The sequence below is a fragment of the Trachypithecus francoisi genome, unplaced genomic scaffold, assembly GCF_009764315.1.
Source record: "Trachypithecus francoisi isolate TF-2019V2 unplaced genomic scaffold, Tfra_2.0 Lachesis_group4, whole genome shotgun sequence".
NCBI classification, from domain to species: domain Eukaryota; kingdom Metazoa; phylum Chordata; class Mammalia; order Primates; family Cercopithecidae; genus Trachypithecus; species Trachypithecus francoisi.
In genome coordinates, this window is record NW_022681469.1 from 59,188,184 (window position 1) to 59,212,276 (window position 24,093).

The window sequence follows — 24,093 nt, forward strand, 5'->3', positions numbered from 1 at the left end:
CAGAGAGCCTAGGCTGAGAGTGATCTTAGAATTGGTATTAATATGTAGTCAGAGTTAACATTTTTCTTTTTGAATAGAAATAGCTTAGTTTTCTTCTCGCTCTCTATTTTTCTTGTGCTTGAATCTTCCAAAACACTGGTTGGCATGTAATTTCAATGTAGTTATAATTATCTCTTTCTCTGTAAATGGAAAAGCGGAAATTTAATTGATGGTATCACTGGTTCTCAAGCTGATGATGGTTTAGCATCCTTAGCATCACATAGGAACTTGCAGAAATACAAACATGGGGACCCTACTGCAGATCTACTGAATTAGAAACTCTGAGGGTGAAACCCAGCAATCTGTATATTTAAAAACTCCTAAAGATGATTCTGGTGATAAGATTTCAGAACCACTGATATAATCCAGGGCTATTCTCCCTTCAATATACTACATAGTCACACACACTGGTTTAGCCAATTATCTAGGACACAGAGGGAAAGTGGAGGTGAGGTAAGAAACTTACGGTTTGAGAGTCACCATTTCATTACTATACAGATCAATATTTTCCATCCAGAAAAGGCAACCATGCATTAAAAAAGTCTCAATTCACAACACAGTAACATTACAGGGCCTGCTTTTGCACATTAAAAAATGACTATTTTTAAAAATACTCATTGTAATGTAATAATTTGTTTTATTGCCTTAAAATATTTAGAATTATAATTATTTAGCGCATTACTTTTTACAATAGGGTTATTAAATAAAAGAAAGTATAAGTGTATAATATTTAAACATTGCCAAGGCAAAGTAAAATAATACAAAATAGTACAACTTCTTAGTATGGTTACTGTTGATTATAAAGATGGCTGGAAGAAGTCATCCGCATTACTTTGACTGCACAATGTTCACATTAGTAGCCACATATAGAATCAGTGTCAGTTTTAATACTGGCAATATAATTACGAGATTAGTTTTGTGTTCTCCCTGACAAAGCCATTTTTAGATGCCGTCAACCAAATCCTCTTGGCTCCATGGAGACATGTGCTACATAAATACAAAGCATTATTTTTGCTCATATCACATTATTGTGGAGATTGGTAAATGGAGGAGCATTATATCAAATATTAACAGTTTTTAAGCATTGAAAACTGTTTTACACCATACTTAACAGCAATCTAGCAAATTGAAGACCAAGATAGAAGGTCATCTTTCACTGAATTGTTCTGAATTCCAACCCAGTTATTCTAGATATAGATGTTTCTCTTTATGAAAGACTAAACTTATGCAAAGACCTACAGCTGCTAAATTTAGGACTGATTTAAAAAATATCCAAAGCCAATGAAGCACCACCCTAATAGATGGGCTTTAGCAGATGCTCCAAGTATAGTTTTATATTAAAACCTAGACCACTATCCAAATAGGAAGAAAGGAAACAAACTAAATGTGCCATGAAGAATGATCAAATATCTCTCACCTCACTAGAGCACATCGGTAACAAATAACCTGCATCTTTTTTTTTTTTTTTTTTTTTAGAGGGAGTCTCACTCTGTCGCCCAGGCTGGAGTGCAGTGGCGCCATCACCGCTCACTGCAAGCTCCGCTCCTGGGTTCATGCCATTCTCCTGCCTCAGCCTCCCCAGTAGCTGGGACTACAGGCGCCCACCACCACGCCCGGCTAATATTTTTGTATTTTTAGTAGAGTCGAAATGTGTTAACTAGGATGGTGTCGATGTCCTGACCTCATGATCCGCCTACCTTGGCCTCCCAAAATGTTGGGATTACAGTTGTGAGCCACCACGCCCGGCCCAAATAATCTTCATCTTATTCCTCCTTAAAAGAGAGAGCCACTTTATACTGAGGATTGCTTTCTTAGTTGATGCTGATTTCTTTTAGCTTTTTGTAAATGGTGGTCAGTAGTAGTTACATGTATGGGTCTTCAGTCAAGGTGTTATATTACACTCTTCGTTTAGCACTCATATTGTTTTAGGTGAGTTACTGGTTGGAGGCTCAGTTTTCTCATACACTAAGTGGAAATTTTAAGGGGAAAGATTGTTTTGAGGATTAAATTATACATACTATATAAGGGATACCATATTAAATATTAAATATAATTTTAGGAGTATCCGGCAGAGTATAAATATGCAATACAAGTTGCTATTGTTAAAACATTATCTGAATTTAAATGAATCACAATTTATATCTCAAATGAATTCCGTAAGCCTACTTCTACCCTATTTTATTTGATGTTGTTATTTAGACATTCCTTCATGGCAACTTACTCTGAGGTGAATACGACTGGGACATTAGTTCATTCTTTAATTATTTTTCAGTTATTAGTACTACAGAGTATTTGTTTTTCTGTCTATTAAGAGCTGCCACTCACCCAAACTGGGAATGGTTTGGCAGTAGGTTTAGAGGATGTGAGGGTGTAGTTGAATTTCAAAATAAAAGATAATTCTATTTATTAGAAGTTATTATCCTTTCCCATTTTCAGGCTTTTGCAGAGAAAATACAGAATTACTACATTTAAAGGCTTTGTGGTCCAGCTAAAGTTATTTATATGCCTTGACGTATTGTTAGTGAGTCCATAATATGCAAAGTTTCACCAATTGTAAAAATAATTATATATATTATGCATTTTTATGTATTCCATGTATTATTTCAGGAAAACTGACAACATCAGATACTAGTAATATTTGGAAGTTTGAATTGAAATACCAATAAAGGCATTTGTACATATCACATTTAACTAAAATACCAATGTAGACATTTGGGAATATATAGTTGCATGGGAACTATATGTATTAACTTACTTTATATAGATTACTTCTCACACATTGACTATTAATATAGATTGCATATTAAGGGTCTGTTTACAGACCAGAAAGACCAAAATGTTTGCCTCAAAGTGGTCATAACCATAATGCAAGTACACTTAAGAAAACTGTAGAAATGTAATGATTGCCCTCACAGTGATTCATGGATCTTTAGATTTTGCCATTTGGAAGGCAATTTAGAGTTGTCTAGTTCCATTCATATATGACAGAAGCACATTTCCTTCAGTATTCTCCTTGGAAATTGGTCATGTCATAATATAAAAGGTCAACTAGTAATTTTTTTTAAAAAGTATCATTTTTTTCACCCAAAAATGCAACTTAGAGTTGTCAAGTTCCATTTCTTTATGATAAAAGTACCTTTTCTCTTTGGAAATTGGTCATCTAGTAATAAAAAAGGTAGCATTTTTGAGCACTTTATATGTGACAGAGTCTGCATTAAACCTTTAACACATAGTATCTTCTTTAATACTAATATTCACTTCATGAGGTAGGTGCCATTACAATTCCCACTGAAGCTCTCAGAAATGAGTGATCAGATCCACAAGGGCTGATTAGTGCAAAAGCAGGTTCTCAGACAAGACAGTTCAGGGCATGCAAAGCTTGTTGCTTCAGGAAGTAAAGATTCAATTCCTGTTAATGTGATCTTCCTGAAATTCAGATGCAGTTGATCACTCTACCACTTCCCCTCCCTAGTGTTTTGAATTATTAAATTGTGTAGACCATTGCAATAATCCAAACTATTTCCTTTATCCCTGGTAGCTCGTTAGAATTTAGTAGGCAGATACCGTGTTCTGCTTTCTTCTTCAAACTACTCCCTAATTCTTCAATAGTTCTGTGGCCCTTGATTTCCAGACCATTCACCATCCTTATTGCCCTTTTCTGAATAGACTCCAGATTTCTCCTGATCCTATTAAATGTAGAGTCAAGAACAATTACGGAATCCTGGGTAGGATTTAATAGGTAGGGAGTACATAGGAAATATTAGTTCCTTTCTTTCAAACAAGATATATTGGGTAGAGCAGTAAATCACTATTTATGCAGGTACATAAGTCCCAATACTAATTTGTACTGTGCTTGCAATAAACTGTAATTCTAAGCATTTTATTTATACATACACTCTTGATAATTCCTATACTCCTTCCCTTATATTTAATCAGTTATCTTTGTGAACCTAAGTTCGGATTTTACATTCATCATTCCCAATCTATTATTTTTGGTTAAACTCATTCATCATCCCTTTAGAGTTCTAACTGTAGGAAGTAAACATAGGGATTAGCTGTCTTTCCCAGTGTTTGATGCACACAGATATGAAAACCTTGTTGATTATATCTTATCCAAACATTTTATTTGAAAAAAATAACAATGTAGACTTGGGCAGGCTCACGAACAGATATGTGATTTGTCAGTATAGCTCTCATCCAGTCCCATTACTGCCCACTTCCTCTCAACTTGTACCAATCTATTAATAAATTTACTTTAGATACAGTACTTTCATCAGATCTTTTTTCAGTGCTCATTTTTCCTTTTTTCTTTTTCTGTAGCCCAGGCTAGAGTGCAGTGGCACAATCTTGGCTCACTGCAACCTCCCCCTCCCGGGTTCCAGTTCAAGCAATTTTCCTCCCTCAGCCTCCTGAGTAGCTGGGATTACCAGCACATGCCACCATGCCCAGCTAATTTTTGTATTTTTAGTAGAGACATGGTTTCACCATGTTGGCCAGGACGATCTCGAACTCCTGACCTCTTGATCTGCCCACCTCAGCCTCCCAAAGTGCTGGGATTACAGACGTGAGCCACCGTGCCAGGCCTCATTTTTTCAATAATGGCATCAAATGACCTTCAGTTCTTATACAGCATCTGTATAGAATTCCTCTTATCTACAAGCCTACCAATCCATTTTATAGTATTTGGATTTATTATTGATTATTTTACAATTTCTTATTAGCAATTGCTAAATAAGGGTTTAGAATTTTGTTGGGTATTCAGTTCAAACTCTGAAACCTACTACCTTTTCTTTTTCTTTTTATGTTATTATATGTATTTCTTATTATTTTTTCTTTTTTATTATACTTTAAGTTCTAGGGTACATTTTCACAACGTGTAGGTTTGTTACATACGTATACTTGTGCCATGTTGGTGTGCTGCATGCATCAACTCGTCATTTACATCAGGTATAACTCCCAATGCCATTCCTCCCCCCGCTTCCCATAATAGGCCCCGGTGTGTGATGTTCCCCTTCCCGAGTCCAAGTGATCTCACTGTTCAGTTCCCACCTATGAGTGAGAACATGTGGTGTTTGGTTTTCTCTTCTTGCGATAGTTTGCTGAGAATGATGGTTTCCAGCTGCATGCATGTCTCTACCTCTTCTTTTTAAAAAAACTTTCAAAATATGATTCATTTAAATTACTGATGTAGGCATAAAGGTGATTTTATTGAATGTTTAGTTAATTTGTTAACCAGAGTCATTTTCAAAACATTTTCACCTGATACAAAAATAAAAAAGACAATAGAGTTAAAATACATAAATATAAATTAATTGAAAATAATAGCACAAACAACTCAAATGGAAGAAAAGTTATTTTTTAATAGTAGCAGGTCACTGTATTCTTCTAGGAATTTTATAAGTTTATGTATAACTTTTAAAAACTACTTTTCTAATAAACTCTGGAAACTTTCCCTTGATGAAAGAACAAATTTTACTTTCCAAAAACATTTAGTATTTTAGAGTTAAGGATGATAATACACTGTGAAAGAACAATGAAGTAGGTTTGCTATCTAATTACTCACCCAGCAACCCATCCATGTCATCTCTATACACATCTAGTAAACACCTTTGAGAGGCAGCTGTGACATTGGACTGAGGAAAGGACTTGAGGTTAGGAGACCAGATTCACATTCTGTTTCTGCCAGTTAACTTCTTATGTAACATTAGTGTTCCATTTTCTTATCCATAAAACAGAATTAATACTACCAGCCTCACTGGAGTGTGAATATTACATAATATAATGGATTTCCAAGTGTCTGGTGTAATATTTACATATTGATGATGTCAGTAAACATGGTTAAGAATCTAATAAAAAATGGTTATTTTAGTTCTCAGGTTGAAAAATATCATTTTGAATTTTAATTGTATTTAATTTAGGACTTTTTCATAATCCTCTCTTTTTTTATAAGTCTTTTATAATTTCATTAAAAGCCCCTGCCTTTGATCTCTGCATAATCCAGTTACAACAAAGCAATATCTGGTACCATTGGAGGCCCTGGCTGTTAAACAATTTGATTATTGCCCCAATTCAGACTATCAGGTGACCCTCTACTTAAACCATACCTATGTATGCCCAGGGTGTATAGTCCCTATTTTAAAGAATTATGGTATACTTTTAGAAAGAGTAATGTTGTTGTATTACAATCTTTACCTCTAGCCATATTGCTCTTGCAATTTTGGAGAGCTTAGTTGAGAATTTAAATGCAGGAAATATAAAAATCACAACTATGTGATGCTTCCATCAAAGATCTGTAATTGATAAAGTGTAATGATGACATAGTCTGTCCTCAAGACTGATTAAATTCTAGTACTCTATCCATCTTCATCAGATTATTCTTGAAAGCATAATTCAATTATATATGTATGACATGTATAATTATAAACAATGTTCATGGGCTACTTGAAGAACATTCAAATGTGGTCCAAAAGGAGTGGTTTTTAAATGTTAAGAAAAAGTCTGGTATCATTCATGTTGAAATTTCTCAAGCATAAGTGCTTTGGTTCTTGGTTTACATTGCTGAGCTATAACTTGGTGAATCATCTTTGTAAAAGAACAACATAAATATAAATGCAAATTGTAAGAGTCACTTTTACAGTGGGGGGAGTTCCCCCTCTAACACATGAAGATACTCTGAAGATTTTACAAAATTCACAACATAATCACCTTTTCTTAACAAAAATGCAAAGATATAGAATGACTTTAACATAGTTTATTTTTATCAGAATAGAGTGTTTAGGCTGTGTCTTCAGGCTACATTTTACTTCTTTGCACAGTGCTTGAGTGAACATCAGTGACCATGATTTATGTATAGAAAAGGGAAAAAATGCCTGCTGTGATATGAGTGGCATTTTTAGATACAGCGAGAGAACTCTCAAGGTCAAGAATAGAAAGATCCTTGGAAAATGCACAGTATAAATATTGAATCAATGGAAGAAATTATAAAGGAAAGGCAAGGTATATGTAGTAATACCAAACAGCAAAACTTTAGTGCAATAACCATAACACTTAATACTAGAAAAATGGTAAATATATAGGAAAATATACAGAAAAATGGTAAACATATAGGAAATAGATAAAGGAGAATCCAAAATATGTAGTAAGATAATTTTATTTTCTGAAGTACATAGCCACATCCTTAGTGGACAAAAGATGGGTAAATCTTTCTGACAAAATTTATTTTGCAGATATTAAGGGAGAAATGAAAAATTTGAGCTAAAAACTATTGAGAATTTCAGTAACTAGTGCATTACTCTCACATATTATTTTAAATGTTCAATAGTTTGGAAGTTAATTAGGCAATATATATCTCCTTGGTTTACACTTCTTAACACTTGTACTTTCTCTTCTGCAACACTATCTTTAAAAATAATGACTTAATGTAATGTCCATCTTCTCTTCCAAACTGCAAACACTTCTTACTTAGGGGGCTCACCTGACTGATTACCACTTTCTTTCAGCACCTAACATAGAGTGGATATTCAATTATATTATGACTAAATTAACGAGTCTCCACATCATTTAGCTAATATTCTCATTCTTGGGAAATCAACTCAGATTGATAATTCAGAAGGACAAAAAGTGTTATAACAATAGCTAACAACTATTGAGCATTTGCAACCTATTGGTTTCCATAGGTTATCTTATTTAATTCTCACGATAGATTTATCAGGAAGCTACCATTCTGTATCCATTTAGGACACAGGTGAACTGAGGCTCAGGGACATTAAATAGGATGCCTTAAGTCACACTACTATTAAGAGGTTCTGACAGGATTTGAGGCTTATTCTGCCCAACTTCAAAGCCCAAGGTCTTAAACATCAGTATATTGTATAGTACTATAAACTGTTTATGGCAGAGTTACTTATAAAAATAAAAACTAGAATGATCTACCTAACAATATGGAATTAAATATTCTTATAATTTATACAATTTAAATAATGACCAATATGGAAATAAAAACAAGTTATGTATAAGAAAAAAGAAGGAGCTTACACAGTATAGTATTTCATTTATAATGTATGTGTTGATAAAATCAGGATAGACGAAATTCAAATAGTGTGTGTGAAGATGACTGAGTTAATGGTATATTTGGTTTTTAATGCCAACAGTGGCTTTTAATAATTCAATATGAATATTTGACTTTTTTTAAGCTTCCACCTATAAGTGAGATTATATACTATTTTTCTTTCCATGTCTGCTTCATTTTACTTAGTATGATGTCCTCTAGGTCCATCCATGTTTTGGCAAACGGTAGGATCTCCTTTTTAAAGGCTGAACAAAAATACAGAGATAGAGAATAACAGTTGTTAGGGGGATAAGGAGAAGATGGAAGATGTAGGTCAAATGATACAAAGTTGCAGATATGTAGAATGAACAAATCTAGAGATCTAATGTACAACAGGAAGACTAGAGTTAATAGAATTGTATAGTACCAGGGACTTCTGTTAATTAAGGACATTTTAGCTGCTTCTGTCACAGAAAAAAAAATTCTGTGAGATGACGGATATATTAATTTGCTTGACTACAGTAATCATATTACTGTCTATATGTATCCCATAACATCATGTTATAACCTAAGACATACATAATAACATTTATTTTTAAATGGTGACATCTGAAATTGAAAACAGATGAAAAGTCTGTTTTCCTCAGTATTTAAGACCCTTAGTAGAGAAACACAGAAGTCTATCTAGTTCACTTTATTTGAATATAGAGAGTTTTCAAGCGATCTTTTTACTTTAAAAGGTGTGTGAAATTGAGCACATTTTATATTGCACATTCCACGGTGAAATTCATTGCGAATTCTATAGAAGTGCAGTAACAAATGGGAGCATGTGAGGCTCTGCTGCATTGGTCCCGCCAGGCACACACTACCAAATTAAATATTGTGTGTGCACTCCTATACATGTCCAGAGTTTCGCTTCATATGAAGATTAAAAAAAATTGCAAAGAGAAAGATCTACAGCATAAGTCAGCAGTACAGACAGAGATGCACTCAGATTTAAATGAAGTAATCTCAGCAGTTGGTTCAAGTTTGAGATCAAAATTCCATCAGTCTTTCTTGGTACAATGAAAAGCGATTATTTTAATCCATAAATCCTGACATTCCTTTATCTTGGGTACCTATATGATCACCTCTTAAAAAATACAATAGTGAAAATCTGCTGGAATAAAAAGTGCTTTGTGTTTTTCAAATTGAACTACAATGCCCATAGAGATAACCATGTAGGGCAATGCTCATTCTTAAGACATGTTCTAATCTCTGATTGAAAAAACAGAACACAGGGCTTCATCCTGCCTATCTGCCACATGAGTAATTGAACACTTAATTGTGATGTGGTGTGTGCCTACTAGTCAGACATCCTGTATGCTCGCTTCAGCATTGCCACCACGCTGAGCTGCATGCAAATGAGTAAAGCTAGTGACCCGGGAACATCTTCCTATTTTTAGGACAAGTGATGATTGAGCAGCAATGAACATAAACATCCTTTGTGATAGTGTCTACCTGCAGGTTTGGCATGTGGCAAATGCTCTCAAAATGTTAGTCGCTTTAAAATAGAAAAAAACAAAACAAAATGAAAAACACTTTTGGATTTATAATGATTAATTACTCCCCTTGGCAACCTATTGCAGCAGCTCTGGAATGTTTCATTTTAGAAGGCAGTGAGACTAAGGGTGGGGTTGTTTATTTGTTGCTTTTCTATATAGAGTTTGGAGAAGCAGGGACGCTTTGCTGTTGCAGATGCATCTGCCTTTTCTAGATTAGTGTGTGGGTTAGAAACAAACAAATCCACCTCCATTTTTAACAGGAATCCAAGTATTTCTAAGTTAGGTGGTCTGGGGACCAGACTTTGAGGACTGTCACTCATACCAGAATAAATAAGAAAGATACCTTAGGTGGACTGGGAATGTTATTTTAGCAGCCTTCCTTCCATAAGAGCATGCAGTAACAGCTGTATTTACGACCAGCAAGCTCTACCTTGAAAATTCTGACCAAAGTCCAAAGAACTTTTAAAACCAGGGTCTTTAACCTGGAGTCCATACATTTTGAGAGTCACCCTGGATGAGCTTCTGGGGCCTCTGTGACTTTCACAGGATTATAGGCAATATGTGACATGTACATTTTGTCTGGAGAAAGGTCCTACTGCTTTCATCAGATTCTCAAAAGTGTTTAGGATCCCCAAATATCCCATGCTAAATGTTGTAATACATTTTCGCTCCCTTGAGATGAAAGAGCCAGGAGTTCCCCTAAATACCAATGTCAGTGATGGGAGAGCCTCGCAATCACGCCTTGAGAGAGAAGACTTCCCTGTCCACCTACAGAGGGTACTCCTACTTCCTGCTAAGGGACAATGCTTCCTTGATTCTTTTTTCTTTTCTCCCCCACAACTTTTAGTGTAAATTTTGGGGTTTGGGATCAAAAAAGATTATACAGAATTTATATAATAAATAATCTAGAAAAATTCTTGTAAACAAAGGAGTCTTTGATAATCATAGAAATAGTATTCATAGGTACACAGTATACCTCTACCTTCTGAAGTTAATGATTTGGGTAACCACATTTTGAAGACATGTTGCTGATTACACTAGGACTTAAAAAGAGTTTTGCGAGGTGGCGGGCGCCTGTAGTCCCAGCTACTCCGGAGGCTGAGGCAGGAGAATGGCGTAAACCTGGGGGGCAGAGCTTGCAGTGAGCTGAGATCCGGCCACTGCACTCCAGCCCGGGCGAGAGCGAGACTCCGTCTCAAAAAAAAAAAAAAAAAAGAGTTTTGCAGCTCCCTTGGCATCCGGCTATTGGTAATAGGTGCAGCCAACATTTTACCCTAAGTTTCCTTCCCATTATATTTGACTGCCTCCCAATACTATATTTGTCCAACATAATACCATGAGCAAAGGGTGCAGCATAGCTTCCTTGATTCTTGATTCAGCGTTCAGAGCCAGGGAAAAGAAACTGATTCTACAGTCACTCAAGTGGTATTAGCTATCAAAAGTCAGTAGATATTGTTGTACTATTATTTTCTTTAGGCTTATAATCTTCAACTTGGTCATACTTTCATTCAATATAATACATTTTCTAGAAAATATGTACAAGGAGGAGCATGATATTTTATGGTTATGTTTTGCCATAAGTTATTTTAAGAGTATCTTCTTGAGAGAAAAAAATATATTCATCTCATTATTCTATTTAAAGGGCTATGCAAGTTTCAGATGTACAATTTGAAAATTCAGTATGGCCATGCCAAATTGTGAAACATTTCTATTTTTAGCTATTTAGTAATTGTGTATTATTTTTAAAAATAATGTTCATTTACTGTTTTGTACTGTTAAGCGATACAACCATACTATGTTATAATTCTATGACTTAATTTATCAGTTTTAGGTAATATACTTTGGCTCCACACTGTTACAGATGGTGCAATCAGTCAATATTGTACCTACGGGTTTCTACATATGGTAGTTACATGCTTGTTTTTTTTTTTTTTTTTTGCTTGTTTGTTTTCTTTTTGTTTGTTTGTTTGTTTTGAGAAATCACTAAAATTCTTCCTGAGTTACTCTCCCAATTTTTTGTTATTTGTATATTTTTAATTGCCAGGGCATATACAATTCATTTTGGACTTTTTCATCGAATCCACACATTTCTTTCTACTACTTTTCTTCGTTCTACTAAGTATGTTAATGCTTATCACCAGCCATTTGCTAAAGTTTTCCCTGTCATCCTTGATTGGCTGAAATTCAGTCTCTGGTATGTGAGCAGTATTTCTTGATTTGTGGCACATTCTATATTGTTTGTGGCTTTATACTTAATGAACATCTTGGCTGGACATGAAATCCCCAGCTTAAACTTTGTTTCCTTGAGTATTTCAGAGGTTTTATTCCACTAATATCTAGTGCTGCATACAAACAAGGAGAAATCAAAGGCCAACCTGAGTTTTTTTCCTCCTGCAAATAATATGATCTTTTTGGTTGGCCATTTAAAAGATGCTTTTTGTATTAATTTACTAGAATGTGTCTTAAGTACATATATCCTGAGTATGTAGCAGAAAGATATGTCCCAGCATTGACTCAGTTTTTACTGCTACATAATATATGCTTTTAATATATATGGTTATTCTTTTCTGTTTTTAACATTTTTTCCCTCAAATTATATTTTCAAATATTTGTTCTGTTCTATTAGTTTTGGTTTTATTTTTCATGGTCTCTAATTATGAGCATACAACTTCTGCCTTGTCTGGTTTATGTACCTATCATTTTTTCCCTAATTCTTTATATAATCCATTTTAATTTTGATTCCTTGCCTTGCCTCATTATATCCTCTGTCTTTTTGCTGTGCTTTCTTCAGTGTCTATTCTCATGTCTCCTCTGTGTAATTCTGTTACATTTCTGTGATTTTAGTTTGTTTTAGTTTGTTTTGTTTGTGGTTTTAGTTTGTTTCTTCCATTTCACTGAATTCTGCCAATTGAAATTCTATTTCCTCCCACTGTCTTGAGTTCTTGCACTTATGATTTATGGTCTTCCTTTACAGTTGTAGAAGCTTTATTTTCAATGCATAGTAAAACTTTAGGTGACAGCTTTCATATCTGGCCTGTAGCAACATTTTTCTTATAAATGCTCATCTATTGACAAATTTGTTGCTTTCTTTCACATTTTTTCTAATAGGATTTTGGTATTAATTGTCTGCCAGTTTTTAAAAATTATTTGTCTATTGAAAGAGTTGTTTATTCCTAGACAAGCTTTTTTTTTTTTGAGACGGGGTCTCACTCTGTCGCCCGGGCTGGAGTGCAGTGGCCGGATCTCAGCTCACTGCAAGCTGCGCCTCCTGGGTTCACGCCATTCTCCTGCCTCAGCCTCCCGAGTAGTTGGGACTACAGGCGCCCGCCACCTCGCCCGGCTATTTTTTTGTATTTTTTAGTAGAGACGGGATTTCACAGTGTTAGCCAGGATGGTCTCGATCTTCTGACCTCGTGATCCGCCCGTCTCGGCCTCCCAAAGTGCTGGGATTACAGGCTTGAGCCACTGTGCCCGGCCCCTAGACAAGCTTTTGTGCACAAATTTCCTAGGTAAGTGTGCCTATGGCTAGGAAAGGCAGAATGGTGTGTGTATGTGTGAATGTGTATATATGAATGTCCAGAAGTGCCTTTGGGCTTCATAACTCAAATAAATCTAGTCTTTTATCTTAAACTCTGATCCAAACTTGCATCCCTAGGATGGCCATTTACCTGAGGTTTCAGGAAAGGAGCCAGCACCTGGAGAAGCTCTTAGCCATTTTGTTGAATATGGGAACTCTGGCACAGGGTCACCCTTGGAAGTTAGAACCTAGTGTATGAAGCAAACACCTATTATAAAAACTATTTATAAACTATAGTCAGTGAACTTGACCATTTATCTGCATCTGAATAAACAGGACTCTAGTAGAAAGATCCTTAAGTCTGGAGTTACACAGAAGGTAAATTTGGGCACACAGCACTTATGTTGTAAGTATTGGGTCAAGAAATGCCTGAAATACACATAGGGTCAGAGAAAATTACTTTAATTTTTGTATTGGGCAGTAATACTCAGTGGAAATAAATGTTTTGGCATTAAATGGACCTGGATTTAATCCAAGTTCTAAGCATAAGATCATGAACAAATTAGTAAAATTAGTGGTTGGCAGCATATCTGATTCATAAGTGAAGTTTAATAAATGTCAGTTTCCTTCACTCTCCACACTGACATTGGTAGAAATAATGAGTTATGTTTATTTTAAAAAATCAGCACCCTTAAGCAACAGGTGATAGTTCTTGGATTGAGTATTTGTTGGAGAAGATTATACAAGAATACAAGTGAAGAACAATTTGGTTAATCTCTGCACTCAGAATCTGGTGCAAAGAGGGCTTACCAACAAAAATAAAAAGAGGTCATATTTTCCCATCATTTGAAATGCCTTTACTTAGAAAGGTGATGGTTCATAAATATCAACATCCTATTTAAGGAACCAGTGTGCAGTTAGCCACAGTGGCCAATAGAGAGAGCCTAGTTCATGAAGACCAGGATGGGGATCCTATAACAAACTGTGCTTAAACCTAGTCTTAGTCTTTCAGCTACTTGAAAATCCCACAAGTTGAAGTTCTAACAGGTTGAAATCTTCAGCTGAATTTCCAACAGGTTGAACTGATGTGCACTTCTAATGTCTGTCTTAACTTCTTCCCCAGTATTTTGGTAAGGTGCTGGGTACTCTACATTATCTTGCTGCAGAAAGAAGAACTGGATAACTTCTTATACTCACCTTCAGGCTATCTTGGCCCTGGGATCAGAGTTCTGTTCCTCAGCTCCAGATCCACTTGTTTTCACTGTCTAGTTAGTGATCTCACTTTTCTTGAACTTGTCCATCACCTTTCTGGTTTACTTGTACTGCAACAGAGGCTGATTCTCAATGAGAACTCTGTAAGAGGGCATACCTACCTACTAGGTTCCTCTCTGTCTTGGTCTGACATACTATACTCACTTTAAAATGATACATTTAAGAGTTTTACAAGGTAATTTGACAGAAACATTAATGAGCCAGAAATTTCATTTCTTCCCATTAAACCTTGACAAAATTGGATCATCAGAAAGCAAAGGGCCTAGGCCTTGTTATTCATTCTCTGCAAGAATTACTCAGTCCCTTGTGTTAAGATAGAGTATTATGCTCTCAGTACTGTTCGAGCTCAGTAAAAGAAATGTCCACTGAACAAAGTGCATCTTTTTCAAAACTGTAGTTGAAGACATGGTCTGTTTGGTGTCCCAATATCCCTTACAAAAGAACTAACAAAGTGGGTTTTATCTTCAAGTCAATGTCAAGATAGTTTTTCTCTGTAGAATTATTTAGATGCTTTTTTGTTATGCAATTAAAAGGATATGGCCAAGAAACTCTGCTTAATCTGATATTCCAGAAAATTTAGAATCATATTCAGTGCTTATATACTTGTAATTTAGTCAATTCAGATACCAAGTACCACATATTATTTTGCTTCTCTTGGGTGACTTGTTTATTTTACATTTTCTTCATGTTCAAAACACTAATCTCTTCACTAATTATCATGAGGAGCCACTTTAAAAAAAATTATTTATTTATTTATTTATTTATTTATTTTTGAGACAGGGTTTCACTCTTGTTGCCCAAGGTGGAGTGCAATGGCGCAGTCTAGGCTCACTACAACCTCTGCCTCCTGGATTCAAGTGATTGTCTTGCCTCAGCCTTCTGAGTAGCTGGGATTACAGTTGTGCACCACCACGGCTGGCTATTTTTTTGTATCGTTTTTAGTAGAAATGAGGTTTCACCATGTTAGCCAGGCTGGTCTTGAACTCCTGAAATCAGGTGATCCACCCGTGTTGGCCTCCCAAAATGCTAGGATTATAGGCGTGAGCCATCATGCCCAGCCTGAGGAAGCACATTTTTACATTTTCAGTTTACTGAGGCATAATTGAAATTCAAAAACTTGCATATATTTATTGTTCACAATTTTATGAATTTGAATATATGCAAATACTCATAATAACTTCACCACAGTCTAAGTAATATACATATTCAGCACCTCCAAATGTTTCCTTGTGTCACTTTGTAATTTGGGGGGGGTAAAATATGGTAATATGGAATACTTTACACATTTCTGTGTCATCCTTGCACAAGGACCATACTAATCTTCTGGGTATTGTTATAATTTTAGTATATATGCTACTGAAGAGAGCACCATGAGGAACCACTTTGCATATCCTAATATGAAAGGACAAGAATAAAGCTATCTATGTATTTCACAGACTCTTTTAGATTTGACACTTTGTATCTAAGACTCCAATAAAGCTATCTATGTATTTCACAGACACTTTTAGATTTGACACTTCGCATTTAAGACTCCATATGAAGGAAGAAGAAGACATTTATATATATTTTTATTATTGATTTTCACCATCCTGATGTATTTTCTTTAAAAAATGGCATTGGCCCCCAAACTGGCTAATTATTATTTTTTAAGTTTGAAAGTAATATGTATTATGTTAAAAAATATTAAATTGAATATTCCACTACCCGTAATTTCCCTGATTCTGCTCCCTGTAGCTAATTACTGCTAGGAGCAGTTTCTTATGTAACATTACAGGAATTGCCTTCAAATTACTTTCTAGTTTTCATTTTCAATAGATCACCTCAAAACTATTTACAATGTAGCTAGAGTATGGATTATAAAACCAAACAAATAATTGAGGGTCACTAAATTATCAGTCAGCACTAACAAAAAAGCAACAACATTTAATCAATTACATCCATCCATATATCTGTATAGAAGCTTGTCATGCCCAATTAACTTTACATAGAGATTGCATTTTTAAAAACATAATGTATAGATTTTTAAATTGTGGAATTTTAGATCTGAGAGCAACCTTATCTGAGAGCAACCTTGTAACTAAATTAGTGTTACTTCCTCATTTTATAGGTAAGGTAAGTAAGTGAGGACTGGATATACTATTTCAATGAGATGAATCCAAATCCCTTGACTCCTGACTGTATATGAGATAATGTCAAACTCTGTGAAGTAGAGATGTAACAACTAACTATGGATGCTCAGCAATTTAAACGAAATAAAAACACAGCTACAAAACACTTCACTGGTTAAAAAAAAAAAGTACAACGAATCAATCTTAATTACATCAAAAACATCTGAGGACCAGTATTACACTATGAATAACAGAATTACTTACTCCCAAGATGTTCACAGGCTAGCTAGGGAGGTAAGATATAAACACGTTTTAGAAATCTAGCAATGCAAAGAGAAATGAATATAAAATAACTTACAAGATTGCTATAGAAATGAGCAATTCCTATAGGAACAAGTGCTATAGGAATGAGAGGCAGGAATAACTTGTGCATAGTGATGGTGTCATGGAGGAGGTGGCATTTCAGTCAGGTTTATAGGCTACATAAAAGAAAGAGGATTTCTTATGCCAATAAAAATAGATATAAACAAAGGTACAAAAATGAGAAAGTTTTTGGTGTGTTCAGAAGACAGTGAGTACCTGAATTTGACTGGAACTTTGGATTTGCACATGCAACACTTGACAGTATTAAATGGCAGGGATGCTTTGGTGGATGGAAGACTCTAAATGGCACACTTAGGAACTTGCGTTTTACCTTGCAGGTAACAAGAAACTACTGAAAGTTATTAGGGAACAGGATAATATAAAAGTGGATTTACCTGGGTGACTCAGGTAAAGTGTAAGCTAGAGAATTGGGGTTAGGGTAAGAGTTGATTTAGAGGAGTCAGTTAAGAGGTGATCCCCAATAGTAGTGCTTGGGTACCTGTGGAAAACGATCCCTCTTCTGATGAAAACTGCCCTGTCTTTAATCTCTCTGGATAACTATGAGAGACACATGATCTCAAATGAGTAGATAATCTGCAGGGTGATTCCAAGAATGTCCACATCCATCTATTTATTATATATTGTTACAGGTTGAATTGTGTCCTCCTAAATGCCTACATTGAAGTCCCAACTCCTAGTACCTCAGAATGTCACCTTGTTGGGAAACAGGATCACTGCAGACATAATTAGTTAAGATGAAGTCATACTGAGTAGGGTATGCCCCAATCCAATATGACTCATCATGTCCTTATGAAAAGGAGAAATGTGGGCACAGACACATACATCAGGAGAACACCAAGTGAAGATGATGGAAGAGATCAAGTTGATGCTCTATAAAGTCAAGGAGAACCACAGATTGACAGCAAACCAGCAGAAGAGGCATGGCATAGATTCTTTCTAACAGGACTCAGAAGGAACCAACGCTACTGACAGTTTGATCTTGAAATTCTATTCTCTAGAACGGTGAGAAAATAAATTTCTGTTGTTTAAGCCACTCAACTGTGGTAATATTGTTACAACAGACCGAGCATACTAATGCATGTATGAACACTAGAGTCTAAGAATCCAGGAAGACACTAAGTCTGAAGGTTGGATTTTGATGTTCTCTTGAGGTATAGAGTGCAAAAAATGCTATTAACTAAATTTGCTAAGTTTCAGAATTGAGAAATTCTCATAGTATTTGTTTCTTGGATGTGTTCTAAAAAAATCTAAGAATTATGAGGAAGAAAAAGAGTCTAAGTTAAAAATAAACTTTGAGGCTAAATCACTTCTTGGTTCTAAGGATTCTGTGTGATAGTAACAGCTTTTTGAAATATGTAGTCATAACTAGCATCTTAAGTGTATGCCTGAGTTCAAGATTTTCATTTATTTTGCATTCACTATTCCTTAGCCAAGAAAATCACCCCTTATCCATTATTTCCACTGTTGCACAGAAAATTGCCAAATGTGAAGAGGCGTATTAAATGTAAAAATATTACCAAATGATCTGGCAATAACTTCCATTGTTAATAATGCTCATAGGTAAACCATTTCTACATTTTTCTCTTCTTAAAGTTACATTTTACTAGTCAGATTAAAGGAAGAACAGACCTTTAAGTTAGATAGGATGAACAAAAGAATCCATAATTTTTGAAGGAAGAGAATACACAACACTTAGACTTTTTTGTAAGGTTGCCATTCTGGCCTAGTTAGTAAAAAGAAACCATCATTATTGTTTTCATTTTCTTACGAGTCCTTCCTTCAGTTCACTTCCTACTTAATTAAGAAATCACGTATTAACCCAAGTAGCTTCATTTCTTCCCAACTATCCTTGCAAATACTCATATAATTTCCTATGAACATTTCATCGCTCATAAAAATCAATCAAGTTTTGAGGTTTTGTTTTCAGAGTATAAAATTTACGATGAAAGTACTTTACCATGAGTTTTTCCCTTCTTGTTTTCAACATGTGGTGGGATAAATTTCCCTAAACAGCTTTTGATTCTGATTTATCTTGCTCGTTAGACTGTTACTGCATCAATCCATTTCTAGGCACTGTTTTGTCTTGCTCATCAGACTGTTACCGCATCAATCCTTTTCTAGGCACTAAGGCCTTCTGCAATTGTACTGCCCTCTGTACTGAGTCGTTCTCCAGTTCTCTGATCCACTAATTCTCTCAACGAAGTCTGTGCTTCTGGTAGTATATTTATCTTATGGTTTGCTGAACCCTCTATACTCCTGGGTTATTGCTCTTCCTTCAGTTTTTTACTGCTGGAAAACTTTCCATTCCTATGGCCAGGATCCCATGTTCAACCTTTCCTCACACCTTATCTGGTTTTCTTAGGCAGAAATGATCTCTCCTTTTGCATTTTTAGAGCTGTTAGTTCACACAATTACACAATGGTTTGCAGGGATGTGTCTATACAACTGATTATTGCTTATTGAATTCACATCTGTGATGATAACTCTAATACACTATTATAGTAGATCTTATGTGAGCATAGAGACTCCAGCTGTCTTGAACATCCTGTCACTGGTTTTCAGATTCCCTGGCAATGTCATTTCTTCATTTGTGGCCATGATCCCATCAATTCTTGACTCCAGTGATCCTCACCGTTTTTGTCTTAATTCGAGAGTGTTCATCTTTACCTTTTTAATTTTGCCCTAACATGTCTTGAACAATGTTTTGTTTTACAAGGAGTCTGTTCCTTTTTGTCTTAATTCTAGAGTGTTCATCTTTACCTTTTTAATTTTGCCCTAAGATGGCTTGAACAATGTTTTGTTTTACAAGGAGCCTGTTCCATAAATATTTGTTGGTTGAAATAATGAATACTGAATGTCTTTCTATCATGTTAACATCTTACAGAAAAATAGCACACTAAAACCATAACAAAAAAGATCTGTCAAATCTATATTTAATTCTTTACAATTTTATTAAATTATGTGAATACATGATCAATACTAAATGACTTCATTTCCCCTCAATCCTGCCTTAATTACTCAAACCTCTCTGTTCTTCCATAATCCCATGATTCGTTCTGTGTTATCTTTTCTTCTTTGCCTCTTCCACACTGTGGATCACCCTATCTTAAGCATTTTTTTTTTTTTTTTTTTGTCTGCACAGCTTCATTGACATTGAGTAATTTGTTTTGCTTAGCTTTTTAACTAGGCCTATGTTACACGCGAATTATCTCACAGAGCTCTGGTCTTCTTCTCTTGTCACTTTCATCGTATACCTCTTCCTTGAGCTCTGTTCCTGCACTTCCAACTGACCACACTTCCCATGTGGAAGAGCTGTTCTCCCCTTAATTTTAACATACATCATACTGAGAAGATTCCTTACAGATATACTCTGTTTATCCCTTTGGTAGACTTTAGCTGAAAAGTCCAAGAAACATGAATAATAAAAACATGGAAAAAACTTAAGTACAGTTATTATTTGGAAATATTTCATGTATAGCTTTGTGTATATGGCCATAAACCTTAAACTGTCCCAGGATTATATCACAGAAAAATCTTAAGTAAAATTACTAGTGCTCTATTATTTAGAGGTTCAATACCAGTTGGTATCACGTATATGTTATCTTCTGATGACAACAAATTAGCCTTAGGAATTGTCAGGGAAAACTAGCACCATAAAATCTGATTAAAAAGCAAGCTAGTGGGTAAAGCCTTTACTCTAAAAATGTAACTCAAGAATATTAAGATATTGCACGTGATAAAAATAAACAAAGAAGATCCAATCTTATTAACGAAATAAATAAGCATTTTTACAATCTGTGAACAATGCCTGCTTAAGAGATAATGAATTTTCCTGAAATGTTTTATTTGCCCCAAAGCAAAATGCTGTCATTTAAGCAATCTTATTTCAGCTCTGTTTTAATGTGCTGCAGAGCTTCTAGTTTAATTACACAAATAAAGAAAATTACAATGGCATTTTGGAGTGAAAATCAACCATACCTCTGATACTATTTAATGTAATCAGAGTACGGTAGTAAGGGGAGACCATTTAATGTGTATATACGCTCTGACATTGTCTCCATTATATTTATTAAATTGTTTGATGCTAGTGCATAATTATAGTTTGAATTTGTATGTCAGCAACATGGCAGGACAAAAAATATAACTAGTCATTGTAATGACCTTGATGGTCAAATCTGCCTTATCAATTTCAGTGTCTCTAGTAACTAGTCGCCCGCATGTAAGTGCTCAGTAACTGTGTGTTGAATATTAATTTGAAAGGAAGTCTAGAAACTATTTTTGTCTAAGTTTCTACAAATCAAAAAGATGAGTTTTCTGCTTTTTTTTTTTTTTTTCTGGCCACCAGAGAAAAACAACTTATCAGGTAAAGTGAAGCATTCATCATTTACAGCCACTTTTGATTTTTCTATTAATGCAGTTCATCACTTTTTTCCAGAAGAAAAATATCTTTAATCTGTTGTGAAAACAGGATTTTATCATTTTTGAAACTTTAACAACATAAAATATATGTGCATTAATCACTACGCTCTCTTCTGTTTTAGAACAAAATATGCAATACAGAGGAAGCCGACCCATTGAGGACTACAGGAGAGAACAGCAACTCTGCTCCACATCATTACTTTTGACAAATATTCAGGAAGTCTTAAAGTCGTTAGCTCAAAAAAAGACATCTCTATCATGTAAGCAAAACTATTTGTACCATTATTTTTCATTCACCACTTTCTATGTAATGTATTATTCGTACATAAAAGAGGCTATCTTTAAGGTTTTATGGATTTATAAAATGTAGCAGTGTGTTCATAATTTGTTGATTCACTCCTTTTATCAATATCCATAAAAATTTATAATTAGGCAATATCATTTCTCAGTAGGAATAGGCAGATTATAGAAAAGGCTTAGGGATTTATAAAATGATACAAATATGCTCTAAATACAACATTAGCATTCATTATCTTGCAAATGTTGTTTTTGCTTGTAAGTATAACACTCGATTGGATATTAGGAAATCTGGTTGCTGTTTCTATCTTGCTTTGTAACCCTGAACAAGCATTCTACTTCTTAGGATCTCAACCTCTTGCTTAGAAAAAGAAGGGATTAAATAAGATGACCTCCAAAGACTCTTTTAGTTAGTAATAATAATTTAAATATTAATAATAGCTAGCATTTACTATGTGCCAAGTTCTGATTATTTATTCCCCGCAACACTCTTTGTGGTGCTGTTATTATTATTTTACCTCAAAGAAAACTGAGTCTAGAGAGGTTGAGCAATTTGGTCAAGGTCCCATGGCTTAAAAGTGGCAGTGCTAGAAAGTGAACCCAGAAGCATGGATCTATAATCTGTGCTCCTACCTGCCACCTCCTACTGACATTTTTCAGGAATACTATTACATGTTTCTGCTTATGGCATTAATCGAAAGTTTTATTTTTCCCCATTGGTGCTCAGGGAAAATTAGAATAAACTTTAGAGCCAATAATTCTGACTTTATAATCCTATCACTTACCCTTTCTGTGACCTTGGGCTAGGTGCTTACACTCCGAGTCTCTTTCCTTGTATGTGAAATAAGAATACTCACCTACCTCACAGGCCTGTTGTTTGAGTGAAAACTAAAAATGCATAGTCTAGGAGGCATTCGACCAATTTTGTTTTCTTTCTTAATGTTTACATACAGAAGCTGATGCTGAGGCCGGAAGTTGATATTAAGACCACATAGTAGGCATTTTTAGGATTCACATTCCTAGTAGCTCAGATGACACTTAAAATCAGACCACTGCTGAACTGTGAGGAGTCATGAAATAAAATTAAAAAGAGAAAAGCCCGCATGTTCCTCTAGGGTGTACGCAGTGCTCCAAAGCCTCAGAGGCTGGATTTTCTGGAAATTTGTTCATTTCAATCTTTAACCTCAGGGGCATGAAAATAGTCAAGATTGTCTGGTAATGAAACAACAGTTTTTAGAATCTCAGTTTTTGGTCTGTAACTTCATGCCCTCTGCCTTTTTAAAATGAATCTTTAAACAAGCACATAATTTATTTTAGTCTTTCAAGGACGTCTTGGGAACACACAATTTAACATGTTTCATATTGTAAAGAAAAAAATTGCTGTGAGAAAAGTAATAATAAGGACCTTGCCAAATTGTCTTATTATTACAGTTAATCAACATCAGTCTGTCTCCCACCGTATAGTTCTGTTTTAATTGCAGATGTTAAAAAAATAAGGGAATGAACACTTGCATACTTCTTCCTTTGAATTTCTGTGTGATGAAGGCTTAAGCAAATGTTTAAGAAGATGCGCTGAATGGAAACTAACTTGACAGTAGAATTAAGTTTGAGGAAGATTCAAGGATATGGATTAAATAGTCATTCTTCTTATTACAATTTTGAATTTAGATAAGAATCACATAGCTTTGTTTTTCTGCTAAGTTGTAAATACCTTGGTCTGTTACTGAGAAAATTATTGTTAAATATTTTGATGTTTAAGAAAAGTACCTCAAAAGCATCTGGAAATGAAGGAAATCTACGTCCCTTTGCTTAATTGATTGTATGCAACAAATGGACAAACCAAGTTTAAATAGTGCATTGAGAAAAGTTATAGAATATTAATTTGTTTCATTTAATAAAAACAGCTCTATTAAGTAAATGTTGTTATAGAATAGTCCTACAGACCTAAAGAGTTCCTTCAGATTGGAAAATGAAACTGTTATTTTATTCTAAAACCAGGAAAAGTTGTATAAAGCAAAGAAACAATATGCTTCAAATTTTTTTAAAGTAAACTGAACTGTTGGAATGTATGCTTAATGTTAAAGAATGATCTGATATTTTCATATATGTCTGACATTTGAAACTATTGTAGGGTTAAAGAATTTAAATTAAGTAGGATTTATAGTGAATCAAAATATCATAGGACATTCTGTTTTGTCTTGTTATGCGTCTGGTAAAATATACTTGAAGTTAAATTTCTCTGTTCACAAATTTTAATGACTTGTAGTTAAGTAAAATAAGACACTACAGAATTATACCAACACAGTGATTTCAGCCTTGCTATTAACTAGCACGTTGAAATTTCTTCAATGAAAATAATACTAGAAGAAAAACTGAAGAATTTGCTTCATATTTTATGCATGCAGGAGAAAAGTATAAATAAAGAGAACAGGCTGTTCTAAGTCTAATTCCATAACTACTACAGAT

The 24,093-nt window shown here is 34.8% G+C and overlaps 1 protein-coding gene and 1 non-coding gene across 5 annotated transcripts in view; both read right to left on the reverse strand.

Moving 5' to 3' along the window:
• The window catches only part of MAGI2 (membrane associated guanylate kinase, WW and PDZ domain containing 2), a 1,467,283-nt gene that overhangs the window by 1,335,973 nt on the left and 107,217 nt on the right, over window positions 1-24,093 (reverse strand). The window lies entirely within an intron of this gene.
• Window positions 15,682-15,788, reverse strand: LOC117073815. Its single transcript, XR_004433380.1, has one exon. It is a non-coding gene; the product is annotated as a U6 spliceosomal RNA (small nuclear RNA).